The sequence below is a fragment of the Rattus rattus genome, chromosome 3 (assembly GCF_011064425.1).
Source record: "Rattus rattus isolate New Zealand chromosome 3, Rrattus_CSIRO_v1, whole genome shotgun sequence".
Taxonomy (NCBI): domain Eukaryota; kingdom Metazoa; phylum Chordata; class Mammalia; order Rodentia; family Muridae; genus Rattus; species Rattus rattus.
Genome location: NC_046156.1, coordinates 66,341,169 through 66,364,212, shown reverse-complemented (window position 1 = coordinate 66,364,212; position 23,044 = coordinate 66,341,169).

The window sequence follows — 23,044 nt, the reverse complement described above, 5'->3', positions numbered from 1 at the left end:
CGATCTTAGTCAGCAGGGAGGCTGCAGAATCTGGAACCACCCAGGTGCCTGTATTTGTCCCATTTCCCCTCCCCCTTTCCTCCTTTCCAGACTCAAGGACAAAATTCTCAGACTTCACAGAGCTTGCACTTTACATGGCTAACCAACGGGCTTAGAGGAGGTGACCAGGAGTCACAGAGCTGACAGAAGCAGCTGGATTAGACCTGCGCTTTGCCATTTTATTTATTTTTAAAGATTTATTTATTTATGATAAGTAAGTACACTGTAGCTGTTTTCAGACACACCAGAAGAGGGCATCAGATCTCATTACAGATGGTTGTGAGCCACCATGTGGTAGCTGGGAATTGAACTCTGGACCTCTGGAAGAGTAGTCGGGTGCTCTTAACCAATGAGCCATCTCTCTCTAGCCCGCCTCCCGCATTTTATTAACTTAAGTAAACTGAAGCCACAAAAGGGCTGGAGAGAATGTTCCCAGCAGCTGAGGCCAGGAAACTGGGAAAAGGCCCCACAGATAATTCCCAGCCAGGAAGCCCAGGAGCCAGAGAGCTTCCAGGAGAGCTTGCATGGTACTCTCCCTAAAGCCGAGTGAGCTTCCCGTAAAGCAATGATACAGTTCTGCCTCTACCATCGGCAAAGTTTCTAGCGCTCTTCTTGGTCTGTCACACTCAGTTCCACAGAATGTGGTCTAACCAATCTCGTCTAATACAATCAATTTGTCAGGGCTCTCTGGGGCAGTGGTTCTCATCCTTCCTAATGCTGTGACCCTTTAACACAGTTCCTCATGCTGTGGTGACCCCCCCACACACCATAAAATTATTTCACTACTGCCTCATAACTGTAATTTTGCTAGTTATGAATCATAATGTACCGTCTAGGTATCTGTTTTCTCAGTACCCACATGTCCATTCCTTCATGCTTGGATCCTAATTTCACTGTCTATTTTGGGTTAAGGTAAGTCACTCTAATGACTTCATTTAAGGTAGCCCTTCTCTAAAGACACTGTTAGATCACAGACTCACTAGCTCACTTCCTTTATCTCTCCAGAACTCAGGCTGCAGCCTTCTACAGCCTCTCTCCTTGGCAGGTAGTTCCTTCCCATTTGTAGCCTTAGGAAGACCCAGTCCTCTTGATTCCTCCATCACGGACAGGTACCTCAGCTCAGAAATATGATGGTGCACATCTTTAATCCCAAGATGGTGGATGCAGAGGCAAATATATATCTGTGAATGTGAGGCCTCCTTGGTCTATATATCCAGGACTTCATAGTGAGACCCTGTCTAGAAGAAGGAGAAGGAGAAGGAGGAGAAGGAGAGGAAGAGGAAGAGGAGGAAGAGGAAGAGGAAGAAGAGGAAGAGGAAGAGAAGGAGGAGGAAGAGGACGAGGAGGAGGAAGAAAAGAAAATACTTGTCTTAGAGTTTTACTGCTGTGAACAGACACCATGACCAAGTCAACTCTTTTAAGGGCAACAGTTAATTGGGGCTGGCTTACAGGTTGAGAGGTTCAGTCCATTATCATCAAGGTGGGAGCATAGCAGCATTCAGGCAGGCATGGTGAGGAGGAACTGAGAATTCTACATCTTCATCTTAAGGCTGCTAGGAGAATACTGGCTTCCAGGCAGCAAGGATGAGGGTTATCTTAAAGCCCACACCCACAGTGACACACCTACTCCAATAAGGCCACACCTACTCCAACTGGGCCACACCTTCTAATAGTACCACTCCCTGGGTGGGCCAAGTATATACAAACCATCACAACTTTTATCATTGGGGGCACTTTCTTGATTGATGATTACTGTGAGATGGCCCAGCCCTCTGTGAGTGGTGCTCCCCCTGGGCTGGTGGTTCTAGACTGTATGAGAAAGCACACTGAGCAAGCTAGAAAGCAGCATTCCTCAATGGGATGTGGTTTTATTTCTTGCCTCCAAGTTCCTGCGCTGACTTCTCTTCACAACAGACTAAGTCGTGAGATGAAATAAACCCTTTCCTCAAGTCGCTTGTGATCATGTTTATCACAGCAACAGAAACCTGACTCATGGCACATAATCGATGAGTAGCCTGTAGTCTAGGGTTACAATCAGACTGAGGACAGAGAGGCAAGAAAATAGAAAAATAAGTTACTTTAGTTCTGGAAACCAAATTACTGTCATTGGGAGAATTATCACAGTTTAACCAAAATAGCTTTACAAAGTTGCATGGGCTGGGCTAATAATTCTGATCTTTTTATTATTAGATAGTTGGAGAAGGGGATGTAGGTATCAATTTTACAACTCTTTCTAGCCAGACAAGGGGAGGAAGCCTGGTGGGTGGTCTCGGGTAGTCTCTAGTACTGGAATTTTTTTTTTTTTTTTTTTTTCCGGAGCTGGGGACCGAACCCAGGGCCTTTGCGGTTTGCTAGGGTAAGCGCTCTACCACTGAGCTAAATCCCCAACCCTGGAAATTTTGTAGGAAAAGAATGCTGCTGGTGTGTCTTTTGGTGGCGTCCCCAGTAAGAGTTTAGTCTCTGGGATATAAAACTGGTTGGCCAGTTGAAAAAAAAAACACCATAGAAAGACATGCCCTTAAGTTAGGATCCAAGAAAGGAAGCAGATTCAGTAATGGAAGTGACTGGCAGCCACATTGCTAAAGGAAAGGCAGCATCAGAAGATGGATGAGTAGTCCCTGTTTGCCAGGGAAAGCATCTCAAATCCTGGAGGGCTTGCCATCGGTGGCCTCTAAGTGCTATCAGTGGTCTACTGATATCTCTCTAGCTAACTAGTATTTTTCCCCCTTAGGAGTTGAGACCCAGGGCTAGAGAAGTGACTTAGGGTTATAAACGCTTGCTGCTCTTTCAAAGTGCTAGAGCTTGGTTCCAGCACTTACATCAGGAAACTGGCAACCGTTTGTAATTCCATTGACTTTTATAGGTTTTCAGAGGGTGGCAGGAAGTTTTACACCACACAATTTGGTTTGGCTTAGCATAGGTGACTAAGAGCATGGAAGAGACGAACCCTGGGTAGGAATATAAATATCTTACAGTCCCAGTAAAGATAGGCTGGGCCTGCTTCTCCTTCCCTCTCATGCTGGACATGACATGATGCCTACGTTTCCTACTCTTCCTCACCGTCTTCTAATCTCTGAAGCAGAGATTTGCCAGCTTGTTGGCCAGGCTACTGTCTGAATTCTGGGAAAGAGAGAAAAATAACTAACTATAATCTAACACTTCATTGTCCATTCCTCACCCCCCCTCCACCCCTGAACTAATATTTATTGCTGTGTAACAAAATATCACAAGTCTAACAGCTTAAGAAACAAAAACAATTTTGTCTGGAGAGCAGCTCAGCAGTTGAAAGCATCTGCTCTCCTTTCAGAGGACCTGGATTTATTTTCTAGCACCCACAGGGTGTCCCAGGGGATTCACTGTAGCCTTCTGACCTCTGTGGGTACCAGGTACACGTGGTGTTCCTACACCCTTGCAGTCAACACTTTTTTTTTTTTTTTTTTTTTGGGTTCTTTTTTCGAGCTGGGGACCGAACCCCACAGTCAACACTTTTCATATAATGAAAAAGAAAATACAATTTAAAAATTTTGTCTACTACAAGTTTTGTGGTTAGGAATTTTGGTCTGTTAGGACGATGTGGAGGTTGGAATATGGTAATGTGGTAGAAGAGATACACCCCATGGCTAAGGGAGATGGTGCAATATGGGATCTAACCAGCCAATTAATTTCTGAGACATCTTATCCAAGAAGAGAAGGGGTGGGGCTGAGTTCTTGTCCTGCGTGGAGGAGGGCTGTGAAGAATAGACTTGGATGGTCCCGGGGGAGGCAGTGACAGGGATGGATCACACATTAACTTGGTGTAGGTACTTGTAGATATAATTAAGGTCTGAAATTGATTTTAGTCCAGTTAATTTTGAAACCCTTAAAGGAGGATTATTCTGAGTAGCTTGCCTAGCCTGGTAGAAAGGAAGAAGAAGAAATTTCTGCCCTGGGAGAAGAGACCGGAAACAGCAGGAATTATCTCCTGTTGGCCTTGAAGAAGCAAATAACTCACAAAATGCCCGACCAATGCGTTCAAAGTTTTTATTTTATGTGTACGAATGTTTTGCCTGCATATAAGGAAATGCACCACACGTGTGCCTGGTGCCCACTAATGTGATCTCCCTCTGCCTCAGCTTTCACACCACTGTGGGCCTTGGAACCAAGTTTGTCAGAGTCCCAATGACATCCTGCCATCGCCACGAATCACCTCTACCTATCCCTGTGTCTCAAGCCTTCTTTTAGTATTTAGTATATTTAGTGTATTCAGTGTGTGGGTGTTTGCACACATATTCATCTCTGTCTTCTCTAATGCTAATGAATGGTGTTGTCACCTATCATCTTGCCAATAATTGTCTTTTGTTTTCCTTACCATGTGGTGGGGATTGTGGGTAAACAAGGAGAAGCTCTCCTACTGGTCCCTGGTAGCTTTTGGTTGCCTCCAAACTTGGCAATGGCAGACAGGCAGAAGCAGCAGCAACTGGAGCCTTCTGCCTTTACATAGGCCTTGAGTGTCAGGGCCCTTAGCCCTACAAGCACCACACTCCTATAGAGGTCTTGGATATTAGCATCCTCAACCCTTGGCATAGCCAGTTTTGTCATTCTTAACTCAGGGTCTGAAGACCTGACAGCTTTTTTCAGTGATCAGGGCCTGTCGACTCCTTTCTGTCTCCCTCTATATTTTAATTTTGGCTCTTCAATCTGTCATATTCTCTCTCTCTCTCTCTCTCTCTCTCTCTCTCTCTCTCTCTCTCTCTCTCCCTCTCTCTCTCTCTCTCTCTCTCTCTCTCTCTCTCCTCTCTCTCTCTCTCTCCCGCCCTCTCCCTCCTTCCCTTTCTCTTTCCTTCCCTCCCCTCTCTGTGTGTGTCTATGTCTATCTCTTTGTCTCTCTCTCTCTCTCTCTCTCTCTCTCTCTCTCTCTCTCTCTCTCTCTCTCCCTCCCTCCCTCTCCCTCCTTTCCTTGCTCTTTCCTTTCCTCCCCACTCTGTGTGTGTCTCTGTCTATCTCTTTGTCTCTCTCTCTCTCTCTCTCTCTCTCTCTCTCTCTCTCTCACACACACACACACACTCACACACACACACACACACACACACACACACAGAGCTGTCTGTCTGTCTCCTCTTTTTGATACCCTTCTTTCTCACCTGTCTACCATTACTCTCTAGTTGTTCAGCTGTTGCCAGGACTACTCAGAGTACCTCCTCCTCTGGGATTATTTGGGGTGCCAGGTGGGGACACTTAGAAAGCCAAGGTGCACCACAGAATCACTTGCATGTCTGTCACCTCCAGGGCCACCCCAAAGACTGCCAGTACCTCTTCATGATCAAGTAATCAGCTGCCTTAACTGCGCTCAGGTCTTTGGGAACTAACTGCTCGGCCATTAACTCACTTAAGCTGTCTCAGCCATGCTAACTGTCACCGCTGCTTCTTGCTTGGTGTCACCAGTTCAGCCTGTACTACTGAATGTAGGGAACGACCAACCAACCAACCAAAAATCCCTCAAGTGAAGAGAGACTGTACAGGGGAGTGGCTCCCAGAAGACTCACTGAACAATCCCTGGAAGCCTGCTTATGTGGCCAGAGAAGGGGTGTTTAGACAACCACGACCTGCCCTTGTTGCAGTATAATTTAAAAAGTGCCGGAGATGGTTCCTGTGAGTTCCCACTCAACGTGGATCTGCATGCTCTTGCTGTTTCTCTGTCAGCCACTTTCATGTGTTACCACGCCTGACACACACAGCATTCTGCAGGCCCTGCTAGTGCGGTCCCACGCCATGCTGGCCCCAAGCATTCTATAGCTTAGCACGGCTTCCAGTCATGGACTCTGCTCACACTGCCAACAACCCAGTGAAGTCATAACTCAACAAACTGGGACCCAACAACCAGATTTATATGCTAATTACTCAGTGTACAGTACATCCACACAATTAACTTACAACCAAGTGATAAGGATATAAACTGCCCACTTAGATAAGATAAAGTTTGCTCATCTAGACACACAAAATCCTGCATACATCCATTACTTAAGAATAGTCATAACAGGGATGGAGAGATGGCTTAGTGGTTAAGAGCACTGGCTGGGGCTGGAGAGATGGCTCAGAGGTTAAGAGCACCCGACTACTCTTCCAGAGGTCCTGAGTTCAATTCCCAGCAACCACATGGTGGCTTACAACCATCTGTAAGGAGATCCGATGCCCTCTTCTGGTGTGTCTGAAGACAGCTACAGTGTACTTATATAGAATAAATGAATAAATCTTTAAGAAAAAAAAAAAAGCACTGGCTGCTCTTCCAGAGCTCCTGAGTTCAGTTCCCAGCAACCACATGGTGGCTCACAACCATCTATAATGGGATCTGATACTCTCTTCTGGTGTGTCTGAAGACAGCTACAGTGTACTTATATGTGATAAATAAATAAATCTTAAAAAAAAAAGAATAGTCATAGCAAGTGGTAAATGTGCAGAGAGAAACTGTAACATCCTCCTCCATGTTCTCTCAACTGCTCCCTCCTTGCTCAGGTCTTCTTTGCTCTCTAAAACTTTTCTCCCACCCATCCTTCCTTCTCATCCAATGACGGGCCTTGTTCTATCCTGTACCTGCCTTCACCTGCATAATGACAGCAACTTACATTCCCTATTAGTGCCAATTGAAGTAACCGAAGGTTGAGTTTTGGATCAAAAATGGACTGGCCTTAAAACACCAATCACAGCAGGACCTCTGAACACCAGGGAAAACGTTTACCCTCTGCCAAGGTAGGCATAGCTACAAGGGCATCTAGATTTACTGAGCAGAAAGTTTAGTAAAAACTGCTTCAAAAAAGCCCAGGCTGGGGCTCTGCCAGGAAGCCAGGGCAATCAGCTTCAGTCTTTGCAAAGCTGTCTCAAGGTATTGAAGGGGTGTTCAAGAGAGCTGGTGTTTCCATAAAAAGGAAGTGTTGTTGGCTGTTAGACAGATAATCTTTTTGCTTAAGACAGCTCTTGTAGCAAAGGAGAGTCCAACAGCTGCTAATTAGGCAATCACATTGGCCTAGCCACTAATCTGTCCTTATTTACAGGAAAACAAACACTATGAAGAGAGCTCAGAATACAAATTCACAGAGCTTTTCATTAGCAATGCACTGATTGAATGTGTGTAGCAGGTTAGTAGATGTAGAGTTGTGTGTGTGTGTGTGTGTGTGTGTGTGTGTGTGTGTGTGTGTGTATGCATAGCAGGTGTGTACATATAGAGCTAAATGCATATGTGTGTGCATGGCGTGTATGTGTACATGTGTGTGTGAGCGTGTGCGTGTGTGTATGCATAGCAGTTGTGTACATATAGAGCTAAATGCATATGTGTGTGCATGGCGTGTATGTGTACATAGCATGTGTGTGTATGTGGTGTGTGTGCGTGTGTGTGCTCGCGCGCGCGCGTGTGCGCATGTGTGCGTGTGTAGTCTATTCCTCCTGAAACGTACTTTGCTTTTGTTTTGTTTGTTTTATTCATTTTGTTTTTTGAGGCAGGGTCTCTCAGTAGGTTCTACAGCTCATTGATAGGCTAGTCTGGTTGTCCATCACGTTCCAGGGATTTGCCTGTCTTCACCTTCCCAGCACTGGGACTGTAAGTGTATACCACTCAATTGTATTTTTACATGGGTTTGGGGACCAAAATCAGATCCTCAAGCTTGTGCAGGAAATGTTTTTCCAACTGAATTGTATTCCCAGCCTGACTAGTAGTGATTTTAACAGTGCTTTGACAGAACATAGCGCTCACACAGTGTACCAGAGAGAGATGGAGCACCTTCACCTGTCTCCACACATCAAAATGTTTGTTCTGCCTCCCGTCATTCCTAGTTCCTATTGCAGCCCAGTGTAAGTCAAAAAAACAGACACCAAACTATTATTTGTGGAATTCAAATGGTTGATGAAGAACAAGAGAAATAGTACCAAGCAGGGAGACTCAGAAGGGACGCAGGGCTGGGAGATGTCTGGGCCAATTGGCATGGCTTGGGGACCGGAAGGGGCACACCCTACCAATATCCCAGCCTGAAGGGATCTGGCAAGTAAGCTGAGCCTAAGTACTACTTGCCTAGTAAGTGCTCTGTGGGGAGGTGTAATGTGTCTCTATTTAAAACCAATTATCAGAGTTGGAATCCCTATTCTGAAAGGTTTCTGGCAGGATTGGGAAGCCATAACTTTGGAGAGGATGCAATAAACCAGAAATTTCCTCCCAGGTGAGCCAGAAACTTTTCAATGTTTTGAAGAGAGAATTTTCTGGAACTTTGCTCATCCTGTAGCTGGTTTGCAAGTCATTTCTTCTGCTTGTAAGAGAACCATATTCCAGTTTGGTGTCTGTTCCCCATTCTAATAGATGGGCTGAAGCCAAGCCAACGCACGCATATGGAAGAATACAGTCATTTCACTTTGGAATGGGGCTGTGTTTCTATATGTACACATGAATCAAATAGCATTTAATGCCCTGGAAATTTTACTGCTCACTGCCAGTAGATTTGGATGGTACATCAGCTTGAACCAAGGCTCGTAAAGTATAGGTGTTATGGTCACAGTTCATTCAATCATCTAGTGATTAAGGACAGACAAAAACACAGACATAAATCATCTCTCCGTTTATGGATAATACACACTAGTCAAAATGACAAATACATATGTATAGTTTGATGAGAGCTAAGGAACTAAAGTAAAAAAAAATTATAAAAATATTGGAGTTGTGACAGATCATTGGTTGCCAACTTGTTAAGATCTAGATAAGATCAAGTCTATGAGGAATTACCTAGATTATGTTAATTGAGATGGGAATCCTAAATGTTTGAGATAGCATTTTAAATGTTGGGGACAGCAGAGCATAAGAGGTCCTTCCTCTCTGCTTGCTGACTGGGACATTGTTGGGAGTGATGCCCTTAAAACCCTCCATTATTGATGTTAATAATATAGTTAGAGTTAAGTATGACTGGGTTCATGGAAAATCGCCAGCCAGCTGCAGAAGACCAATACAAATGTGGTGGCCCACTGATATGACAAACCTGTGACCTTTCTGACATCCTGTTGATGTCAGCCAATTGCCTTGGCCTGCGTAAATGTTTCCCACTTCCGCCTTCTCTCTGTTACCCCTGTTATGGTATAAATTCAGCCTTGGGAAAAAATAAAATTGTCGCCTTGATCAGACTCTTGTCTTGGCGTCCTTCACGTCTCTTGTCCCCCATTCTCTTCCAGGCACCCTCGTTGACTGTCCTGCAGGACAAGACAACTGGCTCCAGAACAACTGGACCAGACAGGACACATTGAGACCAGTGACCCCCTTTTCCTACTACTGAACCTTCCCAGCCGTGATGGACTGTTCTCTGAACCTATAAACTGAAATAACTCCTCCCTCCCTGAGGCTATTTTGACAGGTATTGGCTGCAGCAGTAACCTATGTAACCAATACAGAGAAGAGGGGCCTTGGCTGTGATAAACTGGACTGTGTTGTTTGTAAGCCTTGGAAGATGTTTGTGGAAGAAATAAGAAAGAATTTGGAACGTTGGGCTTGAAAAGCCCTAGTCTGGCATTAAGGGAGCTTGACGGATATTCTGGTGGGAGTTTTGAGGAACGGAATGCAGAGAGACAAGGAGCTTAGAGAGGAAAAATAACTCTATTGGAAGTTGGCTGAATTAAAAACAAAAACCCCAGTGTGTGTGTGTGTGTGTGTGTGTGTGTGTGTGTCTACATGTACCTTAACATGTATGTCATGGCATGCGTATGGGCATCAGAAGACAAATTACAGAGCTTTTGTCTCTTTTCCACTATGTGAGTCCTGGGAAATGAACTTGGCATCAGGATTGGAAACAAGTGCCTTTACCTTCTAAACCATCTCCCTGATCTCAAATCTGGGTGTATTCTGCCTGCACCCTGAGAGGAGTGCTTGAATGAAGTGGAAGGCAAGAGAAATTGACTGATTTGTTTGGTGGAGGAAATCTCAAGACAACATAGCACTTGGGCTGGGCACAGTCAAGTCTGCACTGAACGAGCAAAAAATCGAGCAGAAAGAGGAGAGATGAGCTGTTTGGTGAGGAAATAGAGCGAAGTAAGTTTAACCATACAGACGAACCAGGCTTGGAGGGAGCTGTAATTGTTATGGAGGTGAGTGCCATTTAAAGACAACTGGAGGGGTGTCCTGAAGACATGATCCCACGTATGAAGAACTCCAGCTTATGGAATCTGGGTTCCCGGATAGGAAAGAGCCTAAGATGAGAATGCTGTTGAAGCAGCTGCATGTCCCTTAAAAGTAACTACCAAGGGAAATGTCTCTTCAGGGTCAGCACACAGAAGCTGGTGCGAGTAAGGGGATCAGATCAGGTTCCATCCCAAACATCAGCAGGACGTGGCCATGTTGCCCATGGAGTATTGGGTTTTTTTTTCAGGTATAAAAGATGCCAGACTGAGGGGATCGTGAAACCTTGCATTATCGTGCCACAGAGCTGCTGAGTCTAAGTGATGCTCAGAAAAGTTAGGATCTTTGCAAGGAGTCCTCTAGGCCACTACCTGAAGCTGTGTTGGTGAGCCCTAAGATGCTTTGAGAACACAGGATGTTGGAGATGACAGGACTACAGGATATCTGACAAAGAAATTGTAAGTCCCAAGTGAGGACAGCTCAAGAAATAGGTAATGTCTTTTTCCGATGGTAGGGCTAGGGGAGTGGTTCTGCGTGAGACCTTGGTGTCATGAGCCAAATGCCAATTATGGAGCTGGCCTGCGTTTTCCATGCAAGACTGCCGTGCTTCAGTTTGTGCTCTGGCCTGATCTTTTCTTACTCTGCTCCCCAATTCCTACCCTCTGGGATGGGACTTTTTATTCTGTGTCATTGTACATTGGAAGTATGGAGATGGCTGTTGAATTTATAGAAGCTCATAATGAAGAGATTGCCTTGGGCTGGAGAGATGGCTCAGCGGTTAAGAGCACTGTCTGTTCTTCCAGAGGTCCTGAGTTCAATTCCCAGTAATCACATATGGCTCACAACCGCCACTGTACCAAGAACCGGGTGTAGGACTGCGAGGTTTAACAAAAAGACACATACTCAGGTCATTCGTGTAATGAGAATGCCAAAGCTCTACTGAGGTTCATAGAATATATACCCCAAGTTCACCAGGTAGAGAATTCCAGGAAGCACAGTGGAAAAACAGGCTTATGCCCTCAGGAACAAAAAAAAAAAAAACAGGAACAAAAATCAGGAACCGACTTAACAGTGTAATTTCCCAGGTGTACCGCCTAGGCCAAACAGAAAGGTCAGGATGTTCGTTTGCTAGGAACAAAAGGCTTCCACATGCATGGGCTCAGCAAGGGTCAAACACTGACAAGGACCAGAAGGGTCTGACAATAATGGGATCTGGTGCCCTCTTCTGGGGTATCTGAAGAGAGTTACAGTATACTCATATAAATAAAATAAATAAATCTTAAAAAAATAAAAACTTAAAAAAAAGAGAGATTGCCTTGTCTCTTTGGAGAGATTTTAGACTTTTGTTTAATTTTATTTAAGATGTTTTTTTGAGAGAGTATATAGTTCTAGTTGGCCAAGAACTCACTATGTAAAGTCTGCTGGCCTCAGACCTACAAAGATCCACTCGTCTCTGCTTCCAAAGTGCTAAGATTAAAGTTATGCACTATCATGCTTGTTATAAGTTATTTTATTCTATGTGTGCATACACATATGCACAAGTGTATGGGTAGAGGTCAGAGGTCAACTTTCAGGAGTCACTACTTCTCTCTTATTTCTACTGTGGACTCCTGGGATCAAACTCAGGTTGTTGAGGTTACATAATAAGTCCCTTTGCTTTGCACTGGGCCATCTCGCTGGCCAACTTTGAACTTTTAGAGCTGGAACTGTCGATGACTATGGGGATTTCTCAAGTAGGACTGAATAGATTTTTCATTATGAGATAGCTATGAGCCTATGGGGACAGAAGTTGGAAGGTTAAGGCTTAAAACTGGTGTGTTTCAGTTTGGAGTGATAAGACTCTGACCTTGTTTGTGAGGGATTATCTAAATTAAGTTAATTAAGGTGGGAAACTGTATTCTAATTGTGTGTGGTACCATTTTATGGGATGTGTTTTTAACCCAAAAATAAAATGAGGAAAGTGAACATTCACTCCTCTCTGCTTTCTGACTGTGGATGCAGGATCACCAGCTGACTGCCCTGTGTTCCTGCCCCCACGCTTTCATCTTTGTGATAGTGTTGGACCCCAAATGGAGCCCCCCACTCAAGTCTCGGGAGAGACGCGCACCCAGTAGGACACAGAGACCGACCTGCTGCAATCACATGAGGAAGTTTTATTGTAAGCAAGATGATATGAGAGCTCAGGCCAGCATGCTGGGGTCGAGACTCATACCCCACACAGGGAGTAGAGGAGTTCGACCACGACCTGAATTTTCACAGAGCTTATAAAGGAAAAACCACAATTTAGGGGAGCAAGAGGGAGGGGAGGAGGGGAATTCCAAGACCATAAACAGCCCATACAGTTAACACCAGGCAACACACCTAGGGCTTTGTGACATTCTACAGGGTCATTAGAGCATTGTGGCGGAGGCTATGGGTCATTGTGGCTGTTCAGAAAACTTTTCATGCAAGAATGTTCGGGAACCATTGTACAGCAGGGAGGGTGAAAAGTTCAAGCTCTTACAGACCCCACTTCTTCTTTTGGGGTAGTTAGGCGACTTATTATTAATTTTTAATTCTTCATTCCCCACTTTTCTTTTTATCGCTCTAATCCTAGAGCCACTGTTCATCCCATTGTAGCTCTTGGTACTGTTGTCGCAGGACCAGTACCTGAACAGCACTCACTCTTTCTTTTATAAAAGTCACCAACCTATTGAGTATGCATGGCCCGAATGTAAGTAGAAGCATGAGAATTACGATGGGCCCAACTAAAGTAGAGAGGAGAGTGGTTAACCATGGGGACTTATTAGACCAACTTTTAAACCATCCCTGATGCGCTTCTCTGTCTGCCTTTTGTTTATGGAGTCTTTAATTACTCCTGAATGGCAGTTCTGAACTCTCTATAAGCCTTGTATTGCAACAGCAGATGTCCTTGTGCTGCCCTTGCAGCACCTAGATAGCCTTAGCCCTAAGTAATTCTCAACTCCTTTTTTTGTGTCTTACTAAGTCGTTAGCATCAGGATTCCAATCTGGACACTATCTAAACCTGCACACCAAGGTCATGACTAGCTTTCAGAACTTCTAAACTTATATAGATTGTGATCCCTGAGGCACAGTCCCAAGAAGTGTTAGGAGTACTAACGTATGTAGCGTTACATCATTTGTAATGGAAATCAAGCCTATCCCCACACCTATCTTGATAGAACCCAGGACAAACATGACTGAATTTCCCTCTAGGTCCCAGCTCTCAGCCCTAACAGCTAGTACACGGCTGGTGAGGGCTGAGAATTGACGGCTGTCAGGGTGGTCAGCAGCACCAGTCCTTTCCAGCGAGGCTCGAGTGTCTGGGCTCAGTGTAGCTGCAATCTCCGACCTGGAACTGATGGGATGTCTCTGGGGTCTCCGGGGCATAGGCTGCTGTCAGCTGTGAGCAGATTTCTTTCTGTATCACCTATAGGTCTTTTAGCCTGGCACACAAATCATTATTACTATGGCACTATGACATGTTGGTTCAGTAACATCATCTAATACAGTCAGGGGGGCTGAGGCCCCATTTAAGATCTCAAAGGGGTAAGGCTGAATCTGGAAGGGGTATTTCTTGCTCTGAAGAGAGCAAGAGGGAAGGAGTGTCACCCAGTCTGTGCCAGTCTCCATGGTCAATTTAATTTGGTCAGGGTCTCTTTTAAAATTTTATTTACTCTACCTGTCCTGAACTTTGAGGTCTGTAAATACAATGTAATTTCCAATTGACCTCTAAATACTTGGCCACACCCTGGCTTACCTTGGCAACGAAAGTAGGGCCGTTGTCTGACCAGATTACCTTGGGCATTCCAAATCGGGGGAAGATTTCTTCCAGTATCTTCTTGATGATTGCAGAGGCCGTCTCTCGTTTGGTGAGGAAAGCTTCTATCTGTTCCTGGAAAGGTATCTACAAGCACTAGGAAATACTTGATCATATTTTTCTGGTTTTATCTCAGTGAAGTTCACTTCGACTTTTCACTAAACTCTCTAGGTCTCTTTGCCCTGTTTGCTTGCTAAGCATTCACTACTGACATACCTTATATTTTTTTTACTGTCTCTCTGGCTAAAATCTTAAAGTCTATTACATACACTTAACTACTTGGACAAACTTTTTATCTCCTAAATGAATCCATTTCTGTATTTGGCAAAGTGAGTCTTTTCTTTGTTCTCTGGGGAGTATAGCTTTCCCCTCAAGTGTGTCATTGTCTTTTTTTTTTTTTTTCCGTTTAAGCAATTTGAGCCTTTTCTTCTGTTTTACATTCTAAGTGAGGCCATCCCTTAGTCCAATCCCAGTTCCCAGTGGCTGTCTCTTGCAGGCCTGTAACCAGGATAGGCTCCTGCATAGCCATTTCCCGAGCCACTTTATCTGCTTTGTTACTGCCCCATGTCACTGAATCTCTTCCCTCCTGTTTTCCTGGGCAATGAGTAGTACTCACAGTTGTTGGCTTCACCAGGGCATCCAAGAGATGGCAAAGGCATCTGCAGTGCTGATGTGCTGGGGGTGTAGAAGTTTAGCCATCCCAGATGACATCATTTTGTCCACCATGGCAGCACCCACTCATCTCTGACCTTCATTCATGAAGAGAACTGTTTCCGTCTGTGACAAGGTCCTCGGCTTTCAGAAGCGGTCAATCAGCCAGTCGCAGAGGTCTTTCCTCCACCCATGGGCTTCTGCCAGTACTTGACACTCGTGCTGTGGTGGCTCCAGGTCCGGACTGGGCAGCAAGGTGACCAGATTGTCCCCACCCGGTGGAGAATCTAGTCCATGGCAGCTGACCAGTGGTCCCATCTTTTGGGACACTCTATTCAAAGGCAAACATCAGCCACTCTATCACAGTTTAAGTCCTGGATTGGGTGATAATTGTTAGTGCCCGGCTGGCAGGAGTGATATGTTCCAAGCAGAACAGCGCTAAGCCATTCATCTCCCAGCATCAGGTACTGGTGCACTGAGACAGGTCTTAAGCTCCACATACACAGTCTGTAGATATGCATACACATGGCCTCACCCAGCCATTTCAGCCCACACAAGTCATTTTGGGGAGTAATTTTCTCATGAGCAAGGGATAGGGGCAGTCAGGGATGACTATGAACTAGTGGGTTACCCGGCCCACGCCAAGGTCCACTGTTCTTCGGGCAGTCCATAAGTATTGTTCGTTGCCAGTAGCCCCTTGCACTCAAGGTCTTTGGATATTGGCCCACTGGGGGGCATAGGAGCACAGAGCATTGGGTCCCTGTATCCACACTTCCCTTCTATCTCTGTACATAGCCAGCACTCTAGGACCAAGAAGCTCTCCAGTGGCCCCTCTTGTTCTTTCTTGGGCAGTCACTGACCCGGTGTCCTTTTTCTTTGCATTAGGCACACTGATCTTTAGCCAGGAATTCTCTTCTGTTGCCAGGTACTATCTTCCTAGGTTCCCTAACTACTGTGGCCAGTATATGTTCCTCTCCCGTCTTTTATCTCTCTTTAGCTCTCTAACTTCCTCTTCTTTTTGTCTCCTTTCTTCCCTAGCTTTCTGCTCTTTTTACCTTCTTTTTTCTTTTTCTTTCTCTTTGTTTAACCTTATTTTCTCTGTAACTTACACTAACTCTCAGCAACTTAGCTTAACCCTTCAAGTTTCTGTAACATTCTCTTCATATCCTTTCCTTATCTTGGCCAGATTGGTGGGGCACTTTCCAACCCCTCAGAGACCCACCCTTGGAGCCTGGCGGCAGACCTGGAGCACTCCCTACCTTCAGGCGTCTGAAGAGAGCAGGCAGAAGTGAGGGCCTTCTATCCGTGTCTGGAACATTTTTCTTTTAGCCTCTAGTAGGATTCCGTCTTTCCTCAGTGGTAAAGAAGACCTGTAACAGCTACTAACAAGCATCTCAAATGGGATGGTGAAAACATAATGGATTCAAGAAGCCTGGTCAGGCCTGCAGGATTTTCTGAAAAGGAAGGGTGATTATTTTTCCAATTATATAGGTCAGCTGAGGAGAGAGGCCAATACTGTAAAGGGACGAGTTCATCGGGGCCTGGTGGTGGGCCATAGGCGCGGAGGGGCAAGGCAACCGTGAAGTCTCCCTCTGGGCTGCGGCCTCTCCGGCTCCGCGTCCCCGGCCAGGCCCCTCCACCCCTTCCCTCTCGGCAGGTGCCGGGTCCGGGGTGCAGATGGCCATGGCAGAGGGTAAGGGGGGAGGCTGTGGCTCTGTCCATGAAGGGTCCTCGATCTCAGGGTAGATCTTGGGGTGCCAAGGGCCCGCCGACGGTTGGGTCTGCTTAGGTTTAGCTGCCGAACTGCCACTGTCACTCCGGACCCCACGGTCCAGGGCGAACAAGGTGGGGGATTCTGGACCAGGTCCTGCCAGACGGTGATATAGGGGATCTGGTCGGGATGTCCTCCTACTTCCTGAAAAGATAATGCGCTTGACAGCGAAAATGAGAGACAGGTTAAAGGCTCCCTCTGGTGGCCATCCTACCTTAAAAAGGTCGGCCATTCAGATGAACAAAAAAGTCTGCCAGGGTCCCTTTTAACATCTACTGAAAAATTGTGAGCTCTAGTCCTTACTTCAGTCCAGTGATCCAAAGTCAAAGTCAAAGGAGTCAAGTTATTTTCTGTCCCATGTCGAGCTCGACAAACACACACCACACACACGAACACAAACAAAAAAGACAACAGAAAACAAAACCGACGTCGACCTCGTGTCGACCAGAGGCACTGAAACTGATCGGCAGGTCCCAGACCTTGCCTAACAAATCGGTCGTCAAGGAGTAAAGTCTCCTCTGGACCTACCAGAAGGGGTCCACCAGGCGTCCCTGGTCCTCCCCCGTCTCCTCCTGGGACGTCTCCCAGGGCGAACGGACGGTGGACACCTGGACACGTCTATCCTTATCCACCCCGCCCTCCTTCCAGGAGTGCGGTCTCCCTGAGCGTCCATAAAAACCGAAATCATGATCGCATTCAGATTTCAGACAGAACACAGACACAGCGCTGAGACAAAACAGAATCTTACCTCCAAGTGGGTCTTTGGATCCCTGGGTGGTCGCGCTGATCCCGGACGAGCCCCCAAAAATGTTGGACCCCAAATGGAGCCCCCCACTCAAGTCTCGGGAGAGACGCGCACCCAGTAGGACACAGAGACCGACCTGCTGCAATCACATGAGGAAGTTTTATTGTAAGCAAGATGATATGAGAGCTCAGGCCAGCATGCTGGGGTCGAGACTCATACCCCACACAGGGAGTAGAGGAGTTCGACCACGACCTGAATTTTCACAGAGCTTATAAAGGAAAAAACCACAATTTAGGGGAGCAAGAGGGAGGAGGAGGGAATTCAAGACCATAAACAGCCCATACAGTTAACACCAGGCAACACACCTAGGGCTTTGTGACATTCTACAGGGTCATTAGAGCATTGTGGCCGGAGGCTATGGGTCATTGTGGCTGTTCCAGAAAACTTTTCATGCAAGAATGTTCCGGGAACCATTGTACAGCAGGGGAGGGTGAAAAGTTCAAGCTCTTACAGACCCCACTTCTTCTTTTGGGGTAGTTAGGCGGCTTATTATTAATTTTTTAATTCTTCAATAGACTGTATCCCCTAAAAGTGTAAGCCCAAAAAAGTCTTCTTTTAACTGCTATCGTCCAATAATATTCTCAATGCAATGAACCAAATAGCTAATATAAGGGGGATGGGCTGAGCGGGAAAAGGCTCACTGAAAAGATGAGAGACTTGGACACGCAGAAATCTAGTGAGGCACTCTACAGGGCACAAGGCAAGTAAAGCTGCTGCAGGACAACATGCTGTGTGCACTGGAGAGGCAGTAAAGAGACAGGCGGAAAGGTCAGCAAGGTAGTATCCAGGGAAGCAATGCAAATGCAGGACCTTGAAGTATTGTAGATTCTAGGCTGCCAGTAGGAGATTTGTTGGCGCCAGCACCGACACAGTACCGAGAATCGGGCGAAAGCCTACGGGATGAAAGAAACATACACACACACACACAGGTTATCGTGTCAAGCCAAGAGAGGAAGAGAGAGAGAGAGAGAGAGAGAGAGAGAGAGAGAGAGAGGAAGAGGAAGAGCGGAAGGAAGAGTGAGAGTGAGGAAGAAGAGTGAGAGTCTCCTGTATCTTTATTCACCACTTATATACCCAAGTTCTCCAGGTAGAAAATAACTGGGAAGCACAGTGGGAAACCCTGGCTCGTGACTACCTGGCTCGTGACTTTGGTAACAAAAGACCAACTACGAGACCTGAATTAATTAGGGAGAAATCCGAGAAGACCAGCCTAAATCTCAAGGATAAAGGCTGAGGAAGCAAAAGGCAGAAGTAAATTGACCACCACCCAGGTGTGGTCCAGGTGTGTCGGTTCCACCTGCATCAGCCGGGCTCAGCAGAGGTCATGCAGTGGAGACATCGGGTGTTTACTACTTGGTCTTTTCTTCCTGTGCCGTAAATACATGGGAGAGGCCTCTGTCCAACAATCCCATGACTTCTTAACTGTGGCCATGCAGTTACAAAGCGGCCAGGCCCAAATCTCACTACAGAGATTTTGAGCATCCATGGTACTCTGCCACATTAAGAAGGAGACTGAGATTTGAGAATGTAGAAACAGGGATGTCAGTGCAAAGATGTTTGTTAGGATGGCTTGTTCCAAGATAAATGCTGAGAGAGAGAGAGAGAGAGAGAGAGAGAGAGAGAGAGAGAGAGAGAGAGAGAGAGATTGGTTAAATCTGGGCTCATTGTGAAGATAGGAGTGATTCTTTGATAGAATCATAGAGCAGAACTAGAAAAGCTACTAGAAAAGTTGGCAGGATGAGGGCTCAGTCACTTCCTGAGACAGAAAAAAGTATATAGAGAGGAGATGCTGGTATGCTGAGTCTAAGGCATCTACAGGACATCCAAATGGAGAAAGCCAGCAAATTGTTGGGTGGCAGAGCTCAAAACAATGTTCTGAGCAGAAGATACATATTTGAGACTCAGTAGCACACGGGTTATATTTACAGCTACGAGACCAGATGACCACCTGGGCATGAACGTCTGTGAGTAAGAAACGAGAAGAGCGGTGCAGTGATGTCACACTCACGCCTTCAATCCCAGCACCTGGGAGGCAGAGGCAGCCGGATCTCTGAATTCAAGGCTAGCCTGGTCTACAGTGTGAGTTTCAGGACAGCCAAAGCTACATAGAAAAACACTGTCTCAAAAAAAAAAAAAAAAAAAGCAGAAGTCCCATGGATTGAAGTTGGAGGTACTCTGCCTAATGTTTAAAGGACAAGGAGACAAGAGGGGACTGAAGAAAAGCAGAATGGGACATTGGTATCCTGAAAATTAAACAAACAGAGAGGACCTCAAGGGGGAGAGAGTTGCTAACTGTAAAAAGTTCTGGTAGGTCAAGAGGGAATCAACTGAGATCATAACTTCTTGGCAGAGGCCTAGGGTAGGTGAGTTCAAGAAAGAATGTGAAGAGAGACATGAGAAACAATGGGTATGATAGAGAATGATTCAGAAGTTGTATAATTATGAGGTGGAGGAGGGAGGAGAAGGGAGAGAGGGAGAGGAGAGGGGAGAGGAGAGGGAGAGAGAGAGAGAAGGAGAGAGAGAGAGAGAGAGAGAGAGAGAGAGAGAGAGAGAGAGAGAGAGAGAGAGAGAGAGCGAGCGCTGGGAATAGTGTGGGATTTTGAAACCTCAAAGCCTGCCCTCCGTGATATACCTCTCTAATAAAGCTGCACCTTTTAACCCTTCTTAAACTTGGTCCACCAACAGGGGAACAAGCATTCAAATATATGGGCAAAAAGGAAGAAGGAAGGAAATAGTAGGGTTTCTGTTTTGTTCTCTTTGAGATTGGTCAGATACAGACCAGCACAATGCAGTCTGTGCTCTAATCACTTTAGCCCTATACACAGACAAGCCAGCAACTCAGAAATGGACACAGGGTTACTTGAATTACATTCTAGAAAAAGTTTAAATATTTTAAAGCTAATTTAGTGGGCAGTAACTCTTTGCAAAGTTAAGTTCTAGACCAAATCTTGAAAGAAAAAATGGTGTTTGATCAGAAAAGGAGCAGTGGTGTTTCAGACAGAAGGGAAAACTGAGTCAGACAGAAGGGAGGACTGAGTCCGACAGAAGAGAGGACTGAGTCAGACAGAAGGGAGGACTGAGTCAAATCACACTAGGCAATTTGAATGAGAATGGCCCCCAAGGCCCACATATTTGAGTGTGTGGTCCCCAATTGGTGAAAAAGTTTAGGTAGGAATATAATGTGTGACCTTTTTGGAGAAGGTGTGTCACTGGGGGCAGGGTTTGAGGTTTCAAAAACACATGCCATTCCCAGTTCTTTCTTGCCCCCGCCCCAACTTCTGTTACCCACTAGCCTCATGTTTGTGGATAAAATATGAGCTCTCAGCTACTGCTTCAGCACCATTCCTTCCTGTCTTCTGCCATGGTCCTCACCAACATAGCCATGGACTCTAACCTTCTAAAACTGTAAGCCTCTGTGCACCCCCCCAGCCCCAATAAGTTGCCTTGGTCATGGTATTTCTTCACAGCAGTAGAGCATTAAGACACCATGGAAGATGGAGAACCTGCTGTCTGTGGCAAAATTCAGCATTTCTCTGTCTAGAATGGAACAGTCTTAGTGTAACTCTGCAATCTACGTAACCTTGGGAGGCGGCGAAACTATTGTGTGAATCAGTTTCCTGTAACACAGAGTAGAGCTGTGATGACATTGGCCACATGAAGTTGTCATGTAGAGAAAACAAATCAATACATACATAGATTGCACACATAGTGTCTAGCACACAGTATATGCTCAGTAAATACCAGCCCTTCTAGGTGCATATAATAAACCAGGGCTTGATGGGACAGGACGTGAAAGACAGAAGCTTCTAGGTGCACAGAGAACTTGTATGATACATTAAGGATCCTGAAACTATTCTGATGCTTTAGGCTTGGGATCAACATAACCAGATTAGTGTTTTTAAGAACCTCACCATGGCTAATTCATTAAAGATAGCTGGGGTGGGGATGGGGGATTGGACACTTGAGAAAACCTGGCTGCACATGAATCAATTCCTTCTCTGGTCTTTGCTCATCTGTTATATTAGCTAATTTTATTGTGCATCAATTACTTGTCTGTTGTTGTGACAAAGCATCATGAATAAGGCATCTTACAGAAGAAAGAAATTACTTTGGTTTGTGGACACACACACACACACACACACACACACACACATGCACACACATGCACGCACACATATTTGCAGGCGGAGGGATAGCATAGCAATAGGCAGCAGAATCAGAAGCCCAAGAGCTTGCATGCTGAACTAAAGCATGAAGCAGAGAGCGTAAACCGGAAAAGCCCATCCCCAGTCACGTACCTCCTCCAGCAAGGCTGTACCCCCTAATCCTTCTCAAACAGCACCCCTAACTGGGGACCAAGTGTTCAAGTAACAAGAACAGAAGTGTTTCCCATTTAAACCACCACATTCCACACCGCAGCTCCTGTAGGCTCATGGCTGCATCATTATGTAAAAATGCACTTAGTCCAACTTCAAAAATCCCCACAGTCTTTCATAATAGCTTCAACACTAGTTAAAGGTTTCAAGTTCAAAGTCTCTTCTGAAACTAAAGGCAGTTTCATACTTTTAGCTCCCCTGTAAACTAAAAAAAAATCACATACTTATATAATGGCACAAAATGTGCATTACTATTCTAATGTACATTGAGGAATTGGGAGCATAGAGGAAATACTGGACCCAAACAGGACCAGACCCCAGTAGGGTGAACATCAATCCTGTGGCTCTGTGTCCGATGCTGTGGACTTTAAGGTCAAAGGCCTTAGATGGTTCTGCACCACCAACTTTGCTGCCTGACACATATATCCCTTCTTGTGCTGGTCCCACTTCCTGCCTGCAGCTCTCCTTGGCACATGTCTCCTGGCTCTGGCATGTCTAACATCTTGGGGTCTCTGCTGTAAGTCACATTTAACCTTCGTAGCTTCACACACGGACACTCATAACCTCTTGCCCTTTCGGGGTCTTCACATAAGGATTACCCTGCCTGGCCTGAGTGTCTCCTTTGAGACTGCAGGATGATTCTGTGGCCCCCTTTAGGTTTGCGTCTTTTGCGGGTCTAATGGCGGCGCCCTGTGCACGGCACTGCCAGGTTTCGTTGACGGTTCAGGATGGATGCTCGGCCCCAGAATCTCAGCAGCAGCAGTTTTGACTCAGTTTTTTTTTTTTTTTTTTTTTTTTTTTTTTTTTTTTTTTTTTTTTTTTTTTTTTTGGGGACTGGGGACCGAACAGGGCCTTGCGCTTCCTAGGTAAGCACTCTGCCACTGAGCTAAATCCCCAGCCCCTCAGTTTCTTTTTTAGGAGAAGAAAATGCCTTAGGTTCTTGTTCCCAAGGTTAGCTGAGTGAAGCCTTGCCCTTAAAACATTAAGTTTCCTGATGATCTTTTTCTCAAACAAAACCCTGGTAAATTAGCGTTTCTTTCTGACCCATTTGCTCTTTCTCTTTATAAACCTGTATAGCAGCCATTACAATAACTATGCCAGAGTTGGAGAGATGGCTCAGCAGCTAAGAGCACTGACTGCTCTTCCAGAGGACCCGTAGTTTGATTCCCAGCACCCATACAGTGGCTGACTACTGCCCAGATCTTTAATACCAGGAATCTGATGCCTTTATCTGGCCTCTGAGGGCATTTCATGCATGATGTGCACAGACAGACACACAGGTAGGCCAAATACCCATACACATAAAATAAAAATAAAGGTTAAAACAACAACAACCACAGGTTCAATATTTCGCAGCCTTGACATTACTTCTGCATAACGAATTAGTCTGCTGCTCTTAAATGTAGCCTTAGGTAAGTTCTTTGGATGAGGGCAAAAGGAACCCAGATTCTTTGCCAAAGTATCACAA